General features: G+C 45.5%; 1 protein-coding gene across 1 annotated transcript in view; it reads left to right on the top strand.

Annotated features, from left to right (window-relative positions):
- SKIC3 (SKI3 subunit of superkiller complex) overlaps nt 1–20,906 on the top strand; it is a 2,336,627-nt gene that overhangs the window by 1,146,246 nt on the left and 1,169,475 nt on the right. The window lies entirely within an intron of this gene.

The raw sequence follows: 20,906 nt of genomic DNA, 5'->3' as shown, positions 1-20,906 counted from the left end.
GATTCCTTTCTCCCAAAGTGTCCTCATCTTAGATTTTTGCACTCTTCAGTGCCAGCCGACTTTGGAAACGTTTTCAGCACCTGTCCCTGGCGCCATTTCTCACCCTTGCACCGGATTTGACGTCAGGACCAGTATATATGGAATTGTTGCTCCCCTTTACCTAGTTCCTTTTTTTACTGCTCAATCAGTATTCTTCTGGAATGCCACCTATCTTTTGTTATTTTCAACTGCACTATGCCGAATCCCCCATAAGGCTGGGGCGTCTAGCCCTGCTGGAGCTGCAGGAGGCAAATGTATGTGTGGGATCCTCACAGGATCTGTTTCTAATTCCTTGGGGAGGACCACAACATAGAGGATTGCTGCTACTGTTATGTAATGTTCACAGGAAATGTAGCACCCAGATGCCCCAGGGTTGGGTGCACTTTACAAATGACAAAATAAATAAAGAAGTAAATAAATACTGTTAATCAATCCATTCCAAAGTCCTCACAGAGTGTGCCACCAATCTATTCACCTATTACCACACTGGTGGTAAGAGGACCCATCTGGGGTGGCGGTCAAGCTAGCGGAGAGAGCAAACCCAGCTGAGATCCTTTTCCTGTTATCCCACCTGCCCTATTGAAATGCCGTAATTAGTATAAATGTACCTTTGCAATACATAGGAGAGTGTAGACAGGTGTAGATGTCATCTCATGATCAGGAGACTGCATGCAAGTAGTAAGTGACGGTACTGCTGATTTCTGCTGGTATTTCTGCAGGTCACTGCACATCCTAAAATGGTGGATGCTGTGGAGCTGGAGTTCCTTGACCTTGTAACTGAGCCATGGGTGGGTGGGTGCTGGGAAGAGGGCGGCCCAGTGTCTGGAGGGCATTGGGCTGGCTGCCCTGTTTGGTGAGACTGGAGGGGGCCTTCACACGGCACTGCAGGCTGGAGGGCGTGGCTGTCTGGGCTCTGCCTAGAGCAGAAGCTGAGTGTTTGGTGCTGAGGGCCCTTCTGTCACTCTGGATGGTTTGCTGTCCGGGAGCCAAGTTGTTGTAAAAAAAGGCCCAAGCAACATTTGGAGAACACGTCCAAGCTTAGCATAACAATTTTGTGGATGAGATCTCCTATTTCCAAGTAGAAGCAGCCCAGACTCTGAGTATCTGTTCAAGGCCTGTCATTTTGGCCTGAGTTAAAATCCAGCTGTGAGTCTGGGCAGTGACACCTTGCTTGAGATCTACAGAAGGATGACCAAATTGCGTTGGGGTGCCAAAAAGCCTTCTATGCGCTCTTTTCTGGATTAAGTATCAACACATGCGGGAGTAAGCACAGAGGGAGCTCTGAAAAAGATGACAGGCAAAAGCTCAGAGGTGGGAGGAGATGGTGGTGAACCACATTCAATGAAGGTGCTTGTTCAAAGTCTTCACTCTCTGAAAGAGGACCTCAAAGATTATTTGAAAACAAAGATGGCAGTGCTTGGACCTGGAGTAACTGAGGAAATAGCAGAATAATAGAATGGGAATTCGATCACTAGTACGTAAGAATCACATTTTTCAAAGAGTGCCCATAGTTGCACAATATGCCGGGATGCGTCCAGGGTTGTTTCTATCTGGTCATGAAAGGCAGTGAGGACACACTGATCAAGATTTATAGAGCACATTGAATTGGGTGCCTTTTGGAGTAAGCCGCAAAGTCTGCCACAGGATATTGCAGTCAAGCTCTTTGACTTTTCAACCACTGTGGCAATTTTGACAGCTCCCAGGCAGATGGCACACATTAAATACTTTCATAGTGTAGTTTCCATATTCCAATATGGCAAGAAGGAAGGACATGAGGCCAATAACAGAGGAACTAAGGCAACGCCAAATCAGATATAAGTGAATTTACCCATTTGCAGTGCAGTGTCTGTAGAATGGGCGCATCAACTACTTCTGATGGAGCCAAGCTCCTAGAAGTTCATGTATTGAATAATGACTCAAGAGAAATGACTCTCTCTACGGCGCCAGGACAAGTGTAATTGAGATGGGAAACCAAGTGATCTAAAAGATTATGCTATGGAAAAGCAGTGGACAATGACAATCTGCCCTGATTCGGCTACAAGAGAGATTTGTATCAAAGCTAGCTCATGCCTTCCGCAGGTTGTATGGGAAGGAAATATTGGTTATAATGAATATTTATCTTTATTTTAGGCTGCTGTAATAGTATTACACATGTCTTAATTGAAGTCTCCAATGTGGTAAGGAGGTGTTACTTCATTAGTAATCTGCATAAATGTGCCCAATTGTTTAGCTCCGGTTGAGTTTATATAGTTTAGTGGAATGGGTTCAGACTGGTTACCAGAAGATATGTTTCATTTGGTATCGACGGACAGGAGATTACAAGAGAGGGTCTGTTTAGGTCATACCCTTCGAGGAGAGTGTGAGGTCGATGCAAGTTTAGCAAATCTAGTTTTTGGGAACGGGAGACAGGGAGAAAATATGTTTATAGGATCTCATTATGATCGCTATAGCAACTCAGTGTTTGTCTGGATAACAAGGTTCTCTGGTATATGGGGCAAGTTTGTCTTCTGAAGTTGCATACTTGCTGAAAAAGGCCAACATTGCTATTGGTTCTAATTTCAATTTTTGGTTTTGTAACCTTATAGGGCTGAATGCAAGCAAAAATAGAGTCTGACTCTTTTGGGAGATGTGTGGCGAAATAGTTACCACTGGTGGCATTGCATGAAGCACCTTTGAAAGCGTTTGACCAACAGAGATTCAAGTTTAGCATAGAACTTATACTCTACAATTTAACTAATCAAAGAAAGATTAAAAACAGTTTTGGCACTACTGTTTCATAATGGGTTATCAATTATTTTGGAAAGGCAACAAAGAGACAGCCTGTGGAGATTTCTAATAGCTACAAGGCTGGTTGGGAAGCTAAATATACATTTGCTTCATTCTCTGTTCCTAGTGCAGGGCAAGAGAAATTCATAAAACATTTTCTATCCACTTTAGCTGGGTTTTCTGAGCGGAAACGGGTCATAGTTGGAGAAATTAACTTGGTTATAGATGATACATAGACAGATCAGTTGTATACTTGTTTCAGGTCAGTGGAGAGCCTCTGGCTGGCATAAAGCCATGTTTTACTGAGGGGATCTGATGGACTCACAGCGAAATATCCATACCTAAAGAAAAGCACTACACACACTATTCACAAATCACACTTGAGAGTAGATTATGATTTTGCTACTGGGGTCCTGTTGTAGGCATTGTTTACAGTGGGTGTTTTTTCAAAAGGATTAGTTGACCATTACCCTGTAGAACTACACCTGATAATACTGAGTACCAAATTCATGAGTCCGTGTTGGATACTGGATAAAACAGTTATTCAGGATCCAGCTATTTAAAAAGAGGTAACAATGTTAGCAATGGAATGCCTAAAAATCCATTATCCAAAGGCTACCTCCACTGGGACCAATTGTCACAGAGTTTATAGTGGAAACTTGATAGCAGCAACAAAAACATTGCCCTAGTTGATAAAATTGCTAAGGGCAATCTCTCCAGAGCAGCGGTTAAGAAAGTGGCCCAGGTTTTAGGGCAATTTAAATTGTTACAAGTTAACATAGCAGAATAGGCTCTACTTAGATTTTATGAGGAAAGAAATAAAGCGGGAAGGCTCCTGGCCTGTAGGCACAAGGCTCAAGTAAGTAAAGCATTAATTATGACCATCATTGATGTCAAGGGGAGGAAAGGTTTGAGCAGAATCAAAAGCTGGAGGCATTCCATGCATTTTATCAGTCCTTCGATATGATAAAGGCGTCGTGCCCTGAGCAGTGAAACAATACTTGGACTCTGTGCACCTACCAGTACTATCAAAAAACTGGTATGTCTAACTGGAATTGCCAGGCCAAGTTGAGGAAGTCCTTGTGGCAGTTAGACTTACAACGTGCCAAAAGCCCTTGCCCTGATGGATTAACACAAGGCTTCTTTCAATTGCTGACACTGATTCTTGTAAGCCTATGGCAGAGCTTTTTAATGGTTGCAGAAAGGGAAATACCCTAGAGGAGGCAATGTGCGAGACCCTAAACGATTCTGTACAAGCCGGGTAATAACTTCAAGGTATGAACTTCCGATAGATTGATTGCAGATGCGCTTCCTATAGATTGATTGAACTACTGAATGTGGATGTAAAGCCCTATACCTCGAATTATAGCTAAATGGATTGAACATGACATGTCCTACTTGGTGGAGCCTGATCAATTAGGATTTATCACTGCCAGAAGCGCCTTCGATAACATTGGGCAAGTGTTGCATCATATTGACAAAGGTGATTAAGTAAAGCCATGCTACTGGCTTTAGATGTTGAAAAAGCATTTGACAGGGTGAAATGTTATCCTTGCCAGAGCAAGAATTGGGGTTAATTGGAACTTCACTGATTGGTGTGTCCTACATAAAGGGATGAAACAGGGTTCCTCCTGCTCTCCATTGATATTTGCTTTGAGCAAGGACCCCTCGCATCAAAGATCAGATCAGATCACATTTATATATAGAGTGCATGTATACACTTAAAACACCCAGCATACAATAAGCTTTTTCGCTGAGGATATCATTCTCTCCTTGTCAAAGACAGAGCACTCACTGAAAGCAGTAATGACTGAATTGGACAACTTCTATTTGATTTCTGATTTTGATGTTAATCCAAATAAATCAGAGATTGGGCTTAATTGACGTAATAGAAAGGTTAAGCGCTTGGGTTCCCTTCAGATGGGCCAAGAAATCCATCCGATATTTGGGTATTGATTTGACCCCAAGTTTAATGCAATTATACAAAGCAAAATGCCTCAAGCTGTTGGATTTGATAAGGGTAGACATGGCTAGATAGGGAGTGAAGTTTTTTCCTAGCTGTGCAGGATTTTCATAGTGAAAATGAACATTCTCTATGCATCTATATTTTTCAAGCAGTTCCTATAAATAAATATTGCATGTTTTTGCATACTTTAGAAGCAGAAATTATTTATTTTATTTTAGTATGAAAGAAATTGAGAATACAAAGGAAGATAACTCCTAAATCTAAAGGGTGCTGTGCGTGCCTGAACCTTTATGGGTCTTTATAGATACTACCTGAATGCTCAGTTAAAGGCGGTCAGAGAATGGTATCAAGGGGCAACTGAAAAACATAACCTTCTCATGAAATAAGATATGTCTAGATGAGCCGTTTAGAGACAGCCATAGCTGAAGAAATACAACAGTCTCATGAGCTATATGTTAACCACGTAATCAAGGCAATGTGGCATTGTTGAATATTTTGGCTAATATGGCTCAATGCATTTTACACCTCTCACCTTTGACCCCAATCCAGGATAATTGTGGATTTTTCACAATTGGTTTGGTAGGTGGGCTAAAGGAGGGTGCGCCAAAATCAGGTTTTTTTTGAGAAAAGTGAGATTGGAATTTTAGCAGTGCAATCGACTTTGATCTGGATGAACAGAAAACGCTCCAATATTGCCAGGTTCGACAGTGGATTCTTCACCCGTTGTTGCAAACAGGGGCAAAATGGAAGGTGTGTACTTTAGAGACCACAAGACAGCAGACACCTAAATTGAAGGACTTAATCTACAAACTGTTAAGGTCTTGGAAAGGATGGGTGACTATCAAAGATGGGAAAAGACATTGGGGTGGCAAAAGGAGATTGAGTGCACCATTACAGATGAGGAGTGGAACTCTATTCACAAAATAATGCTGTCACATTGGCCATAGGACACACTCATTCCCAGAAAACGTGTCAAGGGTTTTTCTTAGTTTCTCTTTCATAGTCTATAGAAGCTGTCCCTCTCCCTTTCATCAAGAACACACCAAACCCTCCCTACCCCAGGTGTTCCCGCTCCTCTGGTTAGCATATACTGATTTGTTTCTCTGTACTATCTAATAACTAGCTTGCTGATAGTAATATCCTAAAGGTGACTGCCTTGTTTAATGGATTTCTTCCTCCCATGGATTCCTCATCTATGATATCCTTTACACAGCTCCACGTTGGCTCTGTCTGACATCTCTATGCGCCCTGCACCAGACATGACGTTAGGGCCAGTATATATAGAGGCACTGCGCCCCGTGATCTCAGTTCCTTTTTTCCGCACACACTGTTCTCTGTAAGAATACACCACCTGAATCATCGCCATGCCCAAGCTTAGGAAGATCTCAGGTTTCAAATCATGCACAAATGCAGCTGGAAGATGTCGGTTTTGGATCCGCACCGGATTTGTTCATACTGCTTGGGCGAGGAAAACAACACTGCAGATTGTCTGTCCATGCAACTGAGGACTTCCGAGAACAGGCAGCAAAACATTTTACTGTCGTGCACAAGGTGAAGGGTGATTGAAGGGTGATGTCGCGCTATCTCATTCGAGGTCATGCGTATCTGATCGTCAGTCCGAGGAGAGGTCCCCTCTGCAAAAAGAAAAGAAACACCTCAATAGATCCCGCACTCCGAGTGGATCCTCATGCCAGTATTCTTCCTAATCTTCTCAAAAGAAGAAGCACTAATAGAAATTCACTGGAGCCAGAGAAGGTACCTTTTGCTACCCAATCCTCCACCCGGGAGAACTGGGAATGATTTTGCCAAAAGATGCTTGACATCTTCGTCATAGCACTTTTGGCTTCGGCTGCAGCGCTTTCGGCTCTGGCTATGGTGCCTTTGGCGGCCCGGTGGGACGAACCACATAGTCTGCAACCCCGCTGTGAGCCGCTCCGGCCTGGCCCAAAAGAGGGAAGAGCTTCCCCGCCACTCCATTCTGCCTTCGGGCATCGAGATCTCGACACCGTCTACTCCATCCTCGACATTGCTGGCACCGGTGTGCGCTATAGGCCCCGAAGTACCTCAGGAGAATGATTCTTCGACATATAGGGTTTAAATGGAAAAGATATGTGACATCTATGATGAGGATGGGGATCATGTATTCTTTGCGTTTGAACTCTTGGTGTCTAGGGAAGAGAGGGACTTCCTGGAGGAATTCAATGAAGAGGGTGAGGAAGTCCTTGGGCTGGCTTTGGATCTCCAAGAGGCCACTGACCTAGATACCTCCCTTGAGCTGGATATTCTTCCAGTCCCTACCCCCAGTAGGCCTCAGGCCTCTTTTCAGAGGTTGATGGCAAAGGTGGCTGATACCCTGGGGCTCTTGGCCACTATCAGGTCTGTGTGTGGATGAGGAATGTATAAGCCAGTAACCACAGGCAAGGCTTCCTGAGAGCACTTTCCACTAATGAATATTTGATAGTGGAATGAGGGCTCGGGTGAAAAGACAGGAGATGCACGACCAGCGGCTGTACGGAGAAAGACAGTATATCAGTACACAAACTAGAACTATGATATGTTATAATAGTCTTATAAACTTTGACCCACCTGTGCTGACGTGTATTGGACCCACAGAGGACTGTCAGGTAACCAGTGGAAATTCCAGGATGCAGGGTTCTAGTCTGAGTTCATAGTTCAGAAAGGAGAAATCCAGTAATCCAAAAGGTAGTAGTCTTGTAAACGGTCCCCGACGGCAGGAGGACGTTCCTCAATACTATAGCCGGGCCGAACGACGGCACAACTACAGAGTCCCAATACAATATTGTAATCCAGGTGTTTAGGAGATGGAGTTCAGTTTGCAGGTTTGTAGGATGATGGGATCTGTAGGCAAATCTGGATGCAGTGCTGTAATCCAAGCGTGTAGGTGTGAAGGTTCAGTTTGCAGGTTGTGGAGGATTATGGAATCTGTAGGCAAACATAGAGATTGTGATCGGAATGGCAGGAGGTAGGTCACAGCACTTAGTCCTTTCCAAGGAACTGCTGGGAAACCCTGAAACAGGATACCAATAGTCAAAGCACAAAAAACGTAGGCAAGGAAGGGTTAAAGATGTAAGCTCCTATGAGTCAGGATTACTGACAAGAGAATATCAGAGGGACAAGAAAAACAGTCCAGTAAACGAGCCGAGGTCAAGGTTGCCAAAACACAGTGGTTATTCATGGAGCAAGACGGGCAGTCCAGTAAACGAGCCGAGGTTGAGGTTGCCGTAAGAATACAAGGAGAACGAAGAGAAGGAAAACCATGAAGCTCAGCAGTTGTGATTTAGGAGCGCCGAACGAAAAGCACAGCCCGTAATATGCTGGGGCTGAAGAGACGCCGTTCTACAGAAGTCCCCTGGTCATCACAACTCTGATGTGCTGCCCTTTGTGACCTGTATCGCAATCAGTAGACTGGTGCTTTTGAAGAATCCCTTTTTGGTCTTGGGATGATTATATCGCTCTGAATGTCTGCTGTGGAGTAGGTTGGTGACGGCAGTAATTTTGTTTTGGCTGCACCAGCAGCCCAATGTAATTATTTGCATAAGCCGTCCATGAAGATTGAGGGGGTTGAAGCTGTAGGCGAAGCAAGAAGAGACTTCACTGCCCCAAGCTTGGGGTTGGAGCATGTACGGACAGCAGGTGTGCAGAAAGGCGAGGAGGCGGATGTGGCGGTGTCTGCAAGGAGGAAGGCAGATTGGGAGAGCCGTGGTCGTGGAAAGTGGAGCAGCAGAGACCCATATGGCGAGAGAACCGAAGAGAAGACCTGCTGGGCCATGCAGCACATGAGGAGGATGCCGAAGCTGCCCACAGTAGACGGTGAGCCTCAGAAGAGATACAGGGCACTGGGCACTTGATAGCATTGGGCACTCCCACAGTTGAGTCACGGGGAGTCCAAAAGCAACGGTGGGGGTGGCAAAAAGAGTTGAATGAATGAATGCCTATCTAAACCCCTTAATTGGCTAAATATAAGAAAGCAAAAAGGGTGTAATTCTCCATCTATGAAACACCAACTTGGGGAAACCTGTAATCCGCATTCTCGCCAGCCAAGAGGCTATCCAGAAGAAGTCAGAGGCCAAGAAGAGTGCACTTCTCCATTTCCGAGATGTCAACTTGTGGAAACCTGTAACCCACATTGCCAACAGCACAGATACTATGATAACGGGCAACAAGAGTGCAAATCTCCTTTCCTGGGACACCAGTTTGGGGAATTATGTTATCACGGGTTTTGACCCATGTTGAATTATTAGGCGACAACAAAAACTGAATCAATAGACTGGGTAGCTGTGGGGATGAGCTGTCGCCGCCCATCATTCTATCCCAGAACCAGGAGAACCGCACAGTTTTGCGCACACCAAAATGGTCGCCTAACCTGCCACCCACCAGTGCAAGCGTGATGGACCGGAAGCACCAGGGGTGAAAGGTGGTGCCAAAGGAAAAATAGCAGTGCCTGTTAGATCAAAAGCGCCTTGAAATCACCTCTGTTTCTCTGAAGTGCAAGCTCAAAATGTCCATTTCAAACATTGCAAGATAGCTAATACAGGAGACCCTTTGTTCAAAATCCGTTTTTAATTGATGTCAAAAAGTTGCTAAAATCATGGGCACAAGACCACTCTAAAGAATCAACCTTCTTGTGGGGGGTTCCACATCACCACTCTACTGTAAGGATGCCCATCAAAACAATGGCAGCAAGGATCAGAGCTGTCAAGCAAAATCCTCCTGTCAAATTCAAGACAACTCCTAAAAAAATAGGTGCAGTACCAGCTTTGGACACAAGCCGGCGCTAGCGGTCTAAACTCGGACAGTAGAACTGTATCTCAGGAATGCAAGAGGATCCTGAGCTAACTGGGACTTAAAAGGTTTGTTCCCAGGAGGCAGGCTGATTCAATTAACAGTTCAAAGGGCCTCTGTCCATGGGAAGCATTCCCACCAGCCCTTACCAGCAACAGCCCAGGAGATCACATGGACATGCTAACCAAATGCAGAGTGGCCCCCTGGCCTGCTGACCTCAGCCGACACAGTAGACTCTTTCCATTGAATAGATATGCTGATTTGGGTGTTGACTGTAAACAGAGCTCTGCCTGGTAGGAGTGACATGTGATCCCTGACTCTCCCAGTTCCTCGCGGCGGGCCAGACTGGAGTGTGAATTCATATTGCAGCAAATGTATGTTTGATTAAATTGCTTTTAAAATCTTGTATTAAGCTCACAGAAATGTGCAATTTGGGGGTCCATAAAATGGAAAAGGCCCTCACGATTTGAGACCAAACTCCAATTTGTGCGGTGTTCTACGACCGAACCCCGCTAATTATTAATACTGCAGACACTGTGCTTATGCTAGAGACCTAGTAAATTACTGGAATATGTGTAGAAGGGGGGTGTACATTTGTGTAATTTTTGGTAAAGATTTTACATTGGTAAACCAACTAAAAATGAAAATAAGTTGCCATTTTTGAATGCAAGCCCCCAGGAAGATCAGAGTTGGGCCAGAATGTACCTTAAGTCATCTGCAATCTGTACATGTAATGTCAACCACTTGTGCGTTTGGGAAATAGGTTTAGTTATGAGAATGATTTTCTAAAGCAAAAGCAAAGGGGCGTTTCTTCAATAGTTTGTAAATGGCAGCATCACTCTGACACACAACTCAGTTCCCCCAATCAAGGGAGAGAGGAGGAACTGGCCAATGATGAGTTGAGAGGGTTGGGCATGCAGAATGAGCCGACCCACCCACTTTCTAAACACATAAAAGGAGACTGTGCAGGACAGGTAGGGACATTCAATTTCCATTTCCTTGCGGAGCACACTGACAGGCAACTTCACATCCAGAGATCCAGACTGACTCCAGCTAGACAGAGACCAGAACTTAGAACTCTGACTCCAGAACTTAAAGCAAAGGCCTAACCCACAAGCTGAGTTCTCTTCAGCAGGCCTCAAAACCTAACCAAACTATTCACAGCCGGGCGAGCTGTTTGAATTCTTTGCTAAGAACTTCTGCCAGAACTGGTAGCAGACCCAGAAAGCAGTGCTGTATCCAGAGAAACCAGAGGTCCAGAGATCCGTGCAGTGCCGAGTGCCAGACCAGCAGAGCAGAGCTGACCCAGATCGCTGTGCGCAGAACCAGTACCAAGTGGCGAGAGAACCGCAGCCAATCCTGACACGATCCGTGACGAAGTCGCATTCCTGTCCAAAATATAGTGTGTGTACTCAGCCAGAACTGTGCAAACCCAATATCTTAGTTTAAAATAATCTAATTCAAACTATTTTAACCTATTGAGAACTGCATCCTAGAAATCGTGTCATTCTGTCATTCTAAAGCTGCAAAACTGTCATTTGTCATTCTGAGCTTTATTTTAATTTCGAGAATCTACCTTCACAAAATCGTCTGTATCTCCAGAACCGTTTGTCCTAGGAACGAAATTTTACTTTCATTCTGCAGCTAAGATTCGTCTTTCTACTTCTTATACTTCCTCCGTAATTGCGCTCGACGCACACGACTAAATTGCCGTGATTTGACATTTTGCTTCATTCCAGCCACGTGTAAAAACATTTGTCTTTTGCTTCCATCACGGAATTCTGTTTTCGATCTGATAACCATCCCTGAATCATTGATAGGGCTGGCCTGAACTGATTTAAAGTATCTCTCATTCACCCTGAACCTCCTATAGGGAATTAAAAGCAATCTGAGTATATTTTTCACTTCATTGCCACCACATTTAAAAGGATTGGGCCTGTGTTTAAAACTCAATACTGTTTTTCGCTAAGCTTGCTAGGGGGGAACTGAATTTCGTATTGTATTGTGATTGTATTCCTGAAGACTGTGTGTGTTACTTCCATCTTCTTACATTGCATAGGGGGGGAGTGAATTGTCCGAGAAAAAGTGATCATATTATCTTTTGCTGAAATCATATCAAGTTTATTTCTGTACTGCCTTTTAATCATCTTTGCATCTCCTTGAAACCATAAAGCATTCTCTGATACCTTATTCCCCTGTTCCTAGTCCTAAATCATCAGAACTGTGCTATTGTCGGATTACCTATTGCTGATTACTGCTCATATTCACAAGTGTGATATCAATTATTAATTTATTATAAAAGTGTGATATATATATATATTGTTTAATTCTCAAATAAACCTTTTAAATTTGCAAAACAAACTTACTTCTTGGCTTAGTGGGGTCAGTGGGATTCTAAGAGAGGGGTGTTATACAAGGGTTCATCATCCAGATTATAACTTGCCATAAAAATATATAAATAAGGGCTTCTCTTGGGCATCCCAGACAAGGCACTGACTTAGTGGGATTACTTGATTGGAGTCATTTAACAAAGTGGGGGTTCGAGCCGGGAGATTCTGGATTATATCTATCACTGTAGATTAATACAGTGTGCCAGCTGACAGGATACATATCCGGTTGGATCACCACGCTGTGTTACGCTGTAAAGCACTCCTCAAAGGAACGCTCTAAGGAAACGGTCTGTTTTGCAAAATAAAATACAAACGTCTGTAAGTCAAGAAGGAAATCAATCTCCAGAATGACGACCGTGGTAGATATGAAGATAGCTAGGGAGCACCTCTTACATAAACTGTTTGTGAGAGGTGAATGGTCTGAACAGGACCAAAATGTATGGTTGCAGGCGATCACACAACAGGTCACTACAACTGGGTCAGATATGTGGAGAGATCAGGGTCCCTTACATGTGGCCCTGAGTGAACTATATATGGCTCCTAAGGCCAAAGATGAACACAATAAGATTGCCAGGATAGCCGCATATTTGTATCTATATATGGGAGCCATGCAGGACAAATGTGCTGAAGGCCAAGATTTGGCAAATAGGCAACAGATGGTGTTAGAAAAAGCCCAATCTGACCTGGTCTCTTCTGAGCAGAGGCTGCACAGAAGCCAGGAGTCAGAAAACGAGAGTAGACAATACATCATTAAAACGAAGGAGGATATGGATATCCTGCAACAGGAAAAGGCTGACCAGGATACCAGAATTCTGGCTTTGCAGAAGGAGCACCAAGACAGTTTGGACTCCTTACTGCAGAGCCAGAAAAAGCTGGAGCAACAGATAGATTTCAACAGGGCATGCACAAAGCAGGTAGCCACCCTGCAAAGCAAATTGGATAGAGAAAAAGAGGAGAGCAATAAACTGATCCTGAAAGACCTGGACACCCAGACAGAATTTCAGGAAGAGCGCCAGAAAGCTGGTGCCTTTCAAAGGCAGAGGGACGACCTGGCGGCACAGATGCAGGCTCTTAGTCAGGAAAGGGACACCTTAGGCCCGGAAGTCTGCCAATTAAAAGAAAAAATTGAAGAAAATCACCTGGCCCTCCAGGGGCTGGGTGACCTCCAAAAAGAGCATCACGACTTGTTAGAGCACACCAGGAGGGTGGAAGATGCTCTGGCAAGAAAGGAGCAGGCCAGTAGGAATGGGACTCAGGAAATAACCCTCCTGCAGCAAAGACTGGCCCAGTACTCCAGGACCAACCAGGAAGCACAGAGGGAAAATGAGGCTCTCTGTCGACACAATGATAGGCTCCAGCAACAGGTAGCCATGCAAGAGAGACTGATAGAGTATAGTAAGGCTTTGGTTGAGGAACTGAAAGCCCAGGCTCTTGCAATGCAACAAGGAGCAGGGGCTGATAGAGATGAAGTTCGCTGGGAAAGGGAAACACCTGAGCATTACCTCAGGAGCCCTAGTACCAGAGGCCTTTATCTCTCCCAGTCCCTGGACTCTGCCACCCTCATGTCCCCTGGCGCACATGAGCACAGGGCCACAGGGATGGCAGATTACTATCTAGCCAAAAGGATGGGGCTCATAGGCCAGTACCACCCAGGAATGGATGGGCGGGCATCCGGGTATGGGCACCCAAGCACAGTGCAATTTAGTGGGGAACCCCAGGAGAGTAGGCCCACTAAGGGCATCCTGAAAACCTCTGCCCAGTTAGGTTAGTGGGGACGGGGTACCCAGCAAATCCTGGTAGCAAGGAGGGATCTGAAGACTCCTCTGAGCGTCAGAGGACACAGGAGACCAGGTCCCCACATTCTGCCAGACATTCCCAGGCTCGCAGAATCCAGGAAAACCTGGAAGATCAGACGAGCACCTCTGGGAGCAGTGCTTCTGAGTCAGAGGATGAATGGACCAGGGTTACCCGAACCAAAAAGGCCAATAAGGCAAAAAGAGCCTTGCATAAGGACCCCTTAAAACAGATTAAGGCAATCAGGAGTGTCATCACGCCTTATCACAAGAACTCCAAGTATTCTGTGTGGGAACACTTGGAGCTCTTTGAGCAAATGATGGAGACTTTCCATTTGAAGGACAGCAGTAGCTGCATCCAGTACGTAAAATGGACATTCTCCCCAGAATACTCCAGTTTCTTTGCAGGGCTGGAGGACCAAAATCATTCGATGGTCCACCTATAGGGCGGCCATCTTGAAACACTTTTCTGTGCATAGAAATCCCCAAGAGGCTTGCAAGGCAGCCTACAATTTGCAATGTGGGGACGATCAGGCCCCACAAGAATTCATGCAAGAATTGAAGCATGCCTTTGCGCAGACCACCAGAAGGGTGCGCACGGACAGCAGAGAATTCATCAACACATTTTTCCATGCTCTCCCCAAATACATAATGACCCAGCTCGTGAGAGATTTTCACGAGAAAAGATCTTTAGACTGTGTCATTGAGCAAGCCACCTGCATCTATGAGGTGCAGAAACCGGTGGAAAACAAGAATCAGCCAAAAAAACCCAAAACCAACAGCACCCCTGCTGCTGCCAAGGTGGCAGAGGTAAAGGTTGCCACCGTTTTAGATTTGGAGATGGGGGGGGGGGGCTAAATACCTGCCTGCACAAAATAATTCTAAGCCCAGAAGGCCCTCGGGCCAGTCACAGACAGGGAGCAAAGGAGGTAGTCCCATAAATGGGGTCCCTCACTCCCCTGATTATGTCAGTCCCCGCTACAAGGGAAACCAACCCATCCTGGGTTATGTGTGGACTCCTCCAGCCCAAGGGGGGGATCCAGCCAAGCGCCTAACCCGGGGAACTTCCCTCATAACTTCTCCCAGGAGAGCAGAAATTCACCAAATCCTGGGCAGAACTTTTTCCCCAGGTATCCACCCAACTTCCAACCCCAAAACCATCCATCCTTCTTTCCCCAATTCCCTGAGCCCAGACAGCCTAATCCGGGAGAGGGGAGGCCAAGGTTGGAGGGGTACCCGAATCTTCCCAACTCAGGGTATTACCAGAGAAGGGATAGCTACCCTTCCCGGGATCAGCCCAGGGGAGAAAACAGGACCCCGTATCAGCCTGAGCGGGTTTCACAACTTGAGCGCCAGGTTCAGAACATGACACAGGATTTGGGCCGCATGCTGAGGGCTCAACAGAACCCTCAGATGGGCATGCCGGCACAGAATTCCCCAAACTCCGGACCTGGTGCTCCAGAATAATGATGGGGGCAGCACCCCGATAGCCCACTGGTTCCCAGGGAGGAGGCACAAGGAAGGGGGCGTAAGGCCTTGAAGGAAGGGGGGTGTAAGGCCTTGGAGGAAGCTGCCTTCCCCACTTGTAAACAGCCCCTGGAAGCCCAGGAACCGGAAACAAAATCCCCTGCCCCTGAAAGTCAGCCTCCCAAGGAGCAGAGGGGGGTAGGAGAAACAAAGTACCCAAACAGACCCACTTTGAGGAGGAGGTACAGATCTTCCAATTTGAGGGAGAGGGATTCCAAGAGGATCCTGGGAAGAGGATCATCTCATTCAGAGATGGGGGAACTCCTCCCTAGGAAAAATGGGTCCCAAGGGAGTCCAATATAGACTGGGTAGATGTGGGGATTGAGCTGTCGCCGCCCATCATTCTATCCCAGAACAAAACCGCATCAATAGACTGGGTAGAGGTGGGGATCGAGCTGTCGCCGCCCATCAGCCTATCCCAGAACCAACAATACCAAAATCCCATGGGTCAAACCCATCCTGATGACTGCCTCCAGAAGGGGGAGGGCGGCCCAGAACTGGAACCAGGTGAACCAAAAAACACTCCCATTTCCAGTTGCCAACTTTTTCTTTCAGATTCCCGAGACCCTCCACAGAATTCTGCCCAAATTTCTTCTCTCTCAATGTCCAAAACCAGAAAGTTAGCCCACCAGTTGTCCAAAAATGTGCATTATCTGTGCCCCCATGAGGAGAAGGAGGGAAGATATTATGCCCCGGTACAAGTATAGGGGCAGGGTACAATTGTGGCACTGGTGGACACTGGATCCCAAGCTACCCTTCTGTCCAGAAGGGCCTTTGATGCACTAAATGTAGGAAGGGGGGAGAATTACTGTATTCCTCTCACCTCTCTTCCTGGACAACTTCAGAACTTTGACGGGAAGGAAATTCCTGTCGAGGGGACTGCAGATTTGGACATTAAAATTGGGCGACAAAAGTTGAAACACACGGTCATAGTTGTGACTCCAGAGGGCACCCCTTGTTTACTAGGGAATGACCTCCTGAGAAGGTTGTCACCCCTAATAGATTGCGTAAACAAGATCCTCTGGACCCACACTAGCCGACCAATAAAATTAAAACGGAGTGTCAACCATGTTAGTCTAAACGGCACATGCCACATGGTTGAACAAAAATCTGACCAAGTAGAAATTCACTTCCAGAACAACCAAATTCCAGACGTGACAGTATGTTGGGGGGGGTCCTCTCTATTTCTGAAAATCAACCTTCCTTCCAGTTTAAGGTGGCATTCCACACTGGAAAGAAACACCCTGAAATTCTTTACTAATTCACAATCAGACATTCCCACTCCAATAGTCCAGAAAGATGTGAAATCAGCTCAGAGCCTGGCTGATGTTCAGCAAATTGGAGAGCAGTTGTTCATCCCTGTTCAGTTAAATGATGGGAAGGACTCTGTTCTCGCCCGAGTGTGTGTGAACAACGGTAAGAGCTTCATCAGCGAAGCCATGTTCCGCAAACTCCCAAAAGATCCAGCCATTCCCACATTCAAACTGATAGACAAATGGGAAATGGACCTGCAAGCACCTAATTCCAAACATCTCCTGCCAAGCAGGTGTATGCTCAAAATCTCCATTGGCAACAAGAGCATAGTCCATAATTGTTGGGTCATGCGAGACTTCACTGCCGCCTTTTACTTAGGCAGTGACATTCTCAATCGCTTTGCCATTAGTTTGGACCTAATAAACTTCAAAGCTTGGGTCCCGATTAGCGGATAATCCCATGGGCTTTGATGATCCAGAAAAAGCATTTAGGTCAGCTCAATTGCTACCTTATGCAGTTGAAATTCAGATCAAAGAGGAAGTCACCATCCCAGAAAGGACCCGACCACTCTCTCTGGAAGTGAAAGTTAAGAGGACAAAAATTGAAAAACCCTGATGCTTATATACATCTAAATGCTTCTTTCCAACAGCAAGGGTTAGGGGTAAACCCAACACCATTAGTCAATATAGAGCATGACACCATTCCAATAGAGGTGGATAACAGCGACTTAAAGAGTATCACTCTAGCCGCAGGCACCATTATTGGAATGGCGGTTGATGACCGACATTTCTCCATTGATCTAGAAATGAAATGTTAGGACCGATCCCCAAGGACTGTTTTGACAGTGACAGTGATGACAATACAACACCAGACATGATCTTCACCCGGCATGGGGGGGAACTTCCTTGTGTATACTTCCTGCCCTTATGATAAGGAGGATGTGACTTGCGACTTCAGAAGGGATGAGGTGATTTTCCACGTCCATGAGGGCTGCCTTTCCCACCTGAAGCCCCCAGTCCAAATCAGCACTCTGACCAGGGACTTCTCCACCCAGCTGGAGGAGGCCGCGGAGATAGCGAAACCAGAAGTCTTTCCAGGCTTCAGGCAGATGGTGGAAGAGAGAGTCAACCTAGCTGATGCCTGTGTGACTCTGGAACAGAAGCAAAAGTTGAAACAAGTTATCTTGGATTTCCAAGATCTCTTTGCGGTAGACTCATATGACTGTGGTCGCACCGACATCCACACAGCAACAATTCCCACGGACCCTGGCATGACTCCAGTGTTTGTGAAGCAATATCGCTTGCCTCTCGCATCCATGGAGTCCCCTACTGAAATAATTAAGAACCTTGAGTCCCGGGGAATAATCCGTCCAGTACACAGCACCTTCAATAATCCGGTGCTGGGAATATTGAAGCCAAACGGCCAGTGGAGACTCTGCGCCGACCTTAGGGAGGTCAGCAAACGGCTCCATACTTCCCGATGGCCTCTTCCCTACACAGGGACGTATCCAGGGTTCACAGGTATTCACTGCAATAAACCTGACCAATGGATACTGGACCGTGCCTGTCAGTAGGGAGGACCAATACAAACTGGCTTTTACCTCTGGAGGCCAGCAGTACACATGGACCCAGACTCCCTTCGGAAACCTCAACTCTGGCAATCAATTCAACATTTTCCTACACAAGGCCATGCCCGACCTGGGTGCGCGGGGTAACCTGGCTTATGTAGATGTCCTCATCAAAAGTTCATCTGTGGAGGAACACATAGCGGAGATCCGTTATGTATTGACACAGTTGAGGGCCGCCGGAGCAAAACTTTCCTTTCAGAAAGCACAGTGGTGTACAACCCGTGTTAATTTCTTGGGGCATGATATTGCTCCTCAGAGTCTCTGTCCCCAGGAAAAGAAAGTAGAAGCACTTCAGAAACTAAAAGACCCCACAACTCTGCGGGAACTAACGAGCCTCCTTGGACTGACTAATTACAGCAGAAAGTTAATTGAGGGCTACGCAGAGATCACTAGACCCCTGATTCATCTTTTGAAGGGTGGGGTCAAGTGGGAATGGGGTCCAGAACAATCCGAGGCAGTAAGTCCGCTCAAAAGAAGCCTCTCACAAGCGCCTTGCTTAGCTTACCCTGTCAGAAACAAGGAGTTCTTCCTGGAGACAGGGTTCTCTAATACTTGCTTGACGGCAGTATTATACCAAAAGCATGACAAGGTCAATAAAGTAATCTCCTGTGCGAGCAAAACTTTATCCTCTGTGGAGGAAAAATTCAACGATTGTGAGAAGGCACTCCTGGCAACGGTGTGGGCATTGAAGAATTACCGCCCGTTCATCCAGGGGGAACACATCATAGTGGAGACTCCACACCAGCCTCTGCAATATCTCCAAAGTGACAGAATCCGGGCCGGAAATGTGGGTAATTCCCGATTTACTTCCTGGATTCTGTCAATGCAAGGCTATCCTGTGGAGGCCAGATATGGCCAAAACAAGAAGAGTCCCCTCGCACAAGGTCTGGCTGACTTGCATGATTGTGCCAGAGAAAACTGTCTTGAGGACGAAAGTCTAAAAATCAAGGACAACATGGAGGCATACCTTAATTCCCCCCACAAAGTCTTTGAAGAAGACAAGTGTGAGGGAATGCCCACTGTCTATGTGGATGGATGCTCTTACCATGTTGACAACAATGGGGAGAAAGAACTGGTGGCCGGTGTAGGGAATGCATGGGTGAAGGTGTTTCCAGAACCCTCCGCTGGGTACAAAATTGGTCCCCGAAGTAGTCAAGTGGCAGAGTTGATGGCTGTGCATCAGGCCATCCTCACTGCTGTCCAACATCAACTCCACGAACTGGTCATAATCACAGATTCGGATTATGTACGGATCGGGTTCGTAGAGCACCTGGTTAATTGGAAAACCAGTGGCATGGTATGTGCTAATAACAAACCCTTGAAACATGGGAAGTTAATCCAAAACATTGATGATCTGATCCATCGTGTCATTCTGTCATTCTAAAGCTGCAAAACTGTCATTTGTCATTCTGAGCTTTATTTTAATTTCGAGAATCTACCTTCACAAAATCATCCGTATCTCTGGAACCGTTTGTCCTAGGAACGAAATTTAACTTTCATTCTGCAGCTAAGATTCTACGCTTTCCAACAAGCCTTTATACTCCTTATACTTCCTCCGTAATTGCGCTCGACGCACGCAACTAAATTGCAGCGATTTGACATTATGCTTCATTCCAGCCAAGTGTAAAAACATTTGTCTTTTGCTTCCATGGAATTCTGTTTTCGATCTGGTAACCATCCCTGAATCATTTATAGGGCTGGCCTGAACTGATTTAAAGTATCTCTCACTCACCCTGAACCTCCTAGAGGGAATTAAAAGCAATTTGAGTATATTTTTCACTTCATTGCCACCACATTTAAAAGGATTGGGCCTGTGTTTAAAACTCATACCTGTTTTTCTATAAGCTTGCTAGGGGGGGAACTGAATTTCGTATTGTATTGTGATCATATTCCTGAAGACTGTGTGTGTTACTTCCATCTCCTTACATTGCATAGGGGGGGGAGTGAATTGTCCGAGAAAAAGTTATCATATTATCTTTTGCTGAAATCATATCGAGTTTATTTCTGTACTGCATTTTATTCATCTTTGCATCTCCTTGAAACCATAAAGCATTCTCCGATACCTTATTCCCCTGTTCCTAGTCATAAGTCACCAGAACTGTGCTATTGTAGGATTACCTATTGCTGATTACTGCTCATATTCACAAGTGTGATATCAATTATTAATTTATTATAAAAGTGCGATATATATATATATATTGTTTAATTCTCAAATAAACCTTTTAAATTTGCAAAACAAACTTACTTCTTGGCTCAGTGGGGTCAGGGGGATTCTAAGAGAGGGGTGTTATACCAGGGTTCATCATCCAGATTATAACTTGCCATAAAAATATATAAATAAGGGCTTCCCTTGGGCATCCCAGACAAGGCACTGACTTAGTGGGATTGCTTGATTGGAGTCATTTAACAATGTTACCCATATTGCCACTAAGAAGAGATCAACTGTAGAAGTAGGAGTTTTCTTCCTTGCAGGAGAGTGAACCAGGAAAGGGAACATTTGTAGTTAGTCCTGGCAAGCGTGTATACCAGGAACAGTTGCTTTGAAGAAATGTGGTTGTAGTAAAAAGGCTTTGTTTAAAGATATTGGTATCTTTATCATGCTAGGAAACCGTTGCATCATCAAAAGTAGTTGCTGTGCTATCCTGACCAAAGTACTCAATTGAAAGAATAGTGGTGATACTAATTGTTGCCTTACATACTGAGAAAGACAGTGTGGGGAGAAAAACAATTGCCTTGGTTTT

The sequence above is a fragment of the Ambystoma mexicanum genome, chromosome 6p, assembly GCF_040938575.1.
Source record: "Ambystoma mexicanum isolate Mex_15411 chromosome 6p, UKY_AmexF1_1, whole genome shotgun sequence".
Taxonomy (NCBI): Eukaryota; Metazoa; Chordata; class Amphibia; order Caudata; family Ambystomatidae; genus Ambystoma; species Ambystoma mexicanum.
This window is presented reverse-complemented; position numbering and strand designations above follow the sequence as displayed.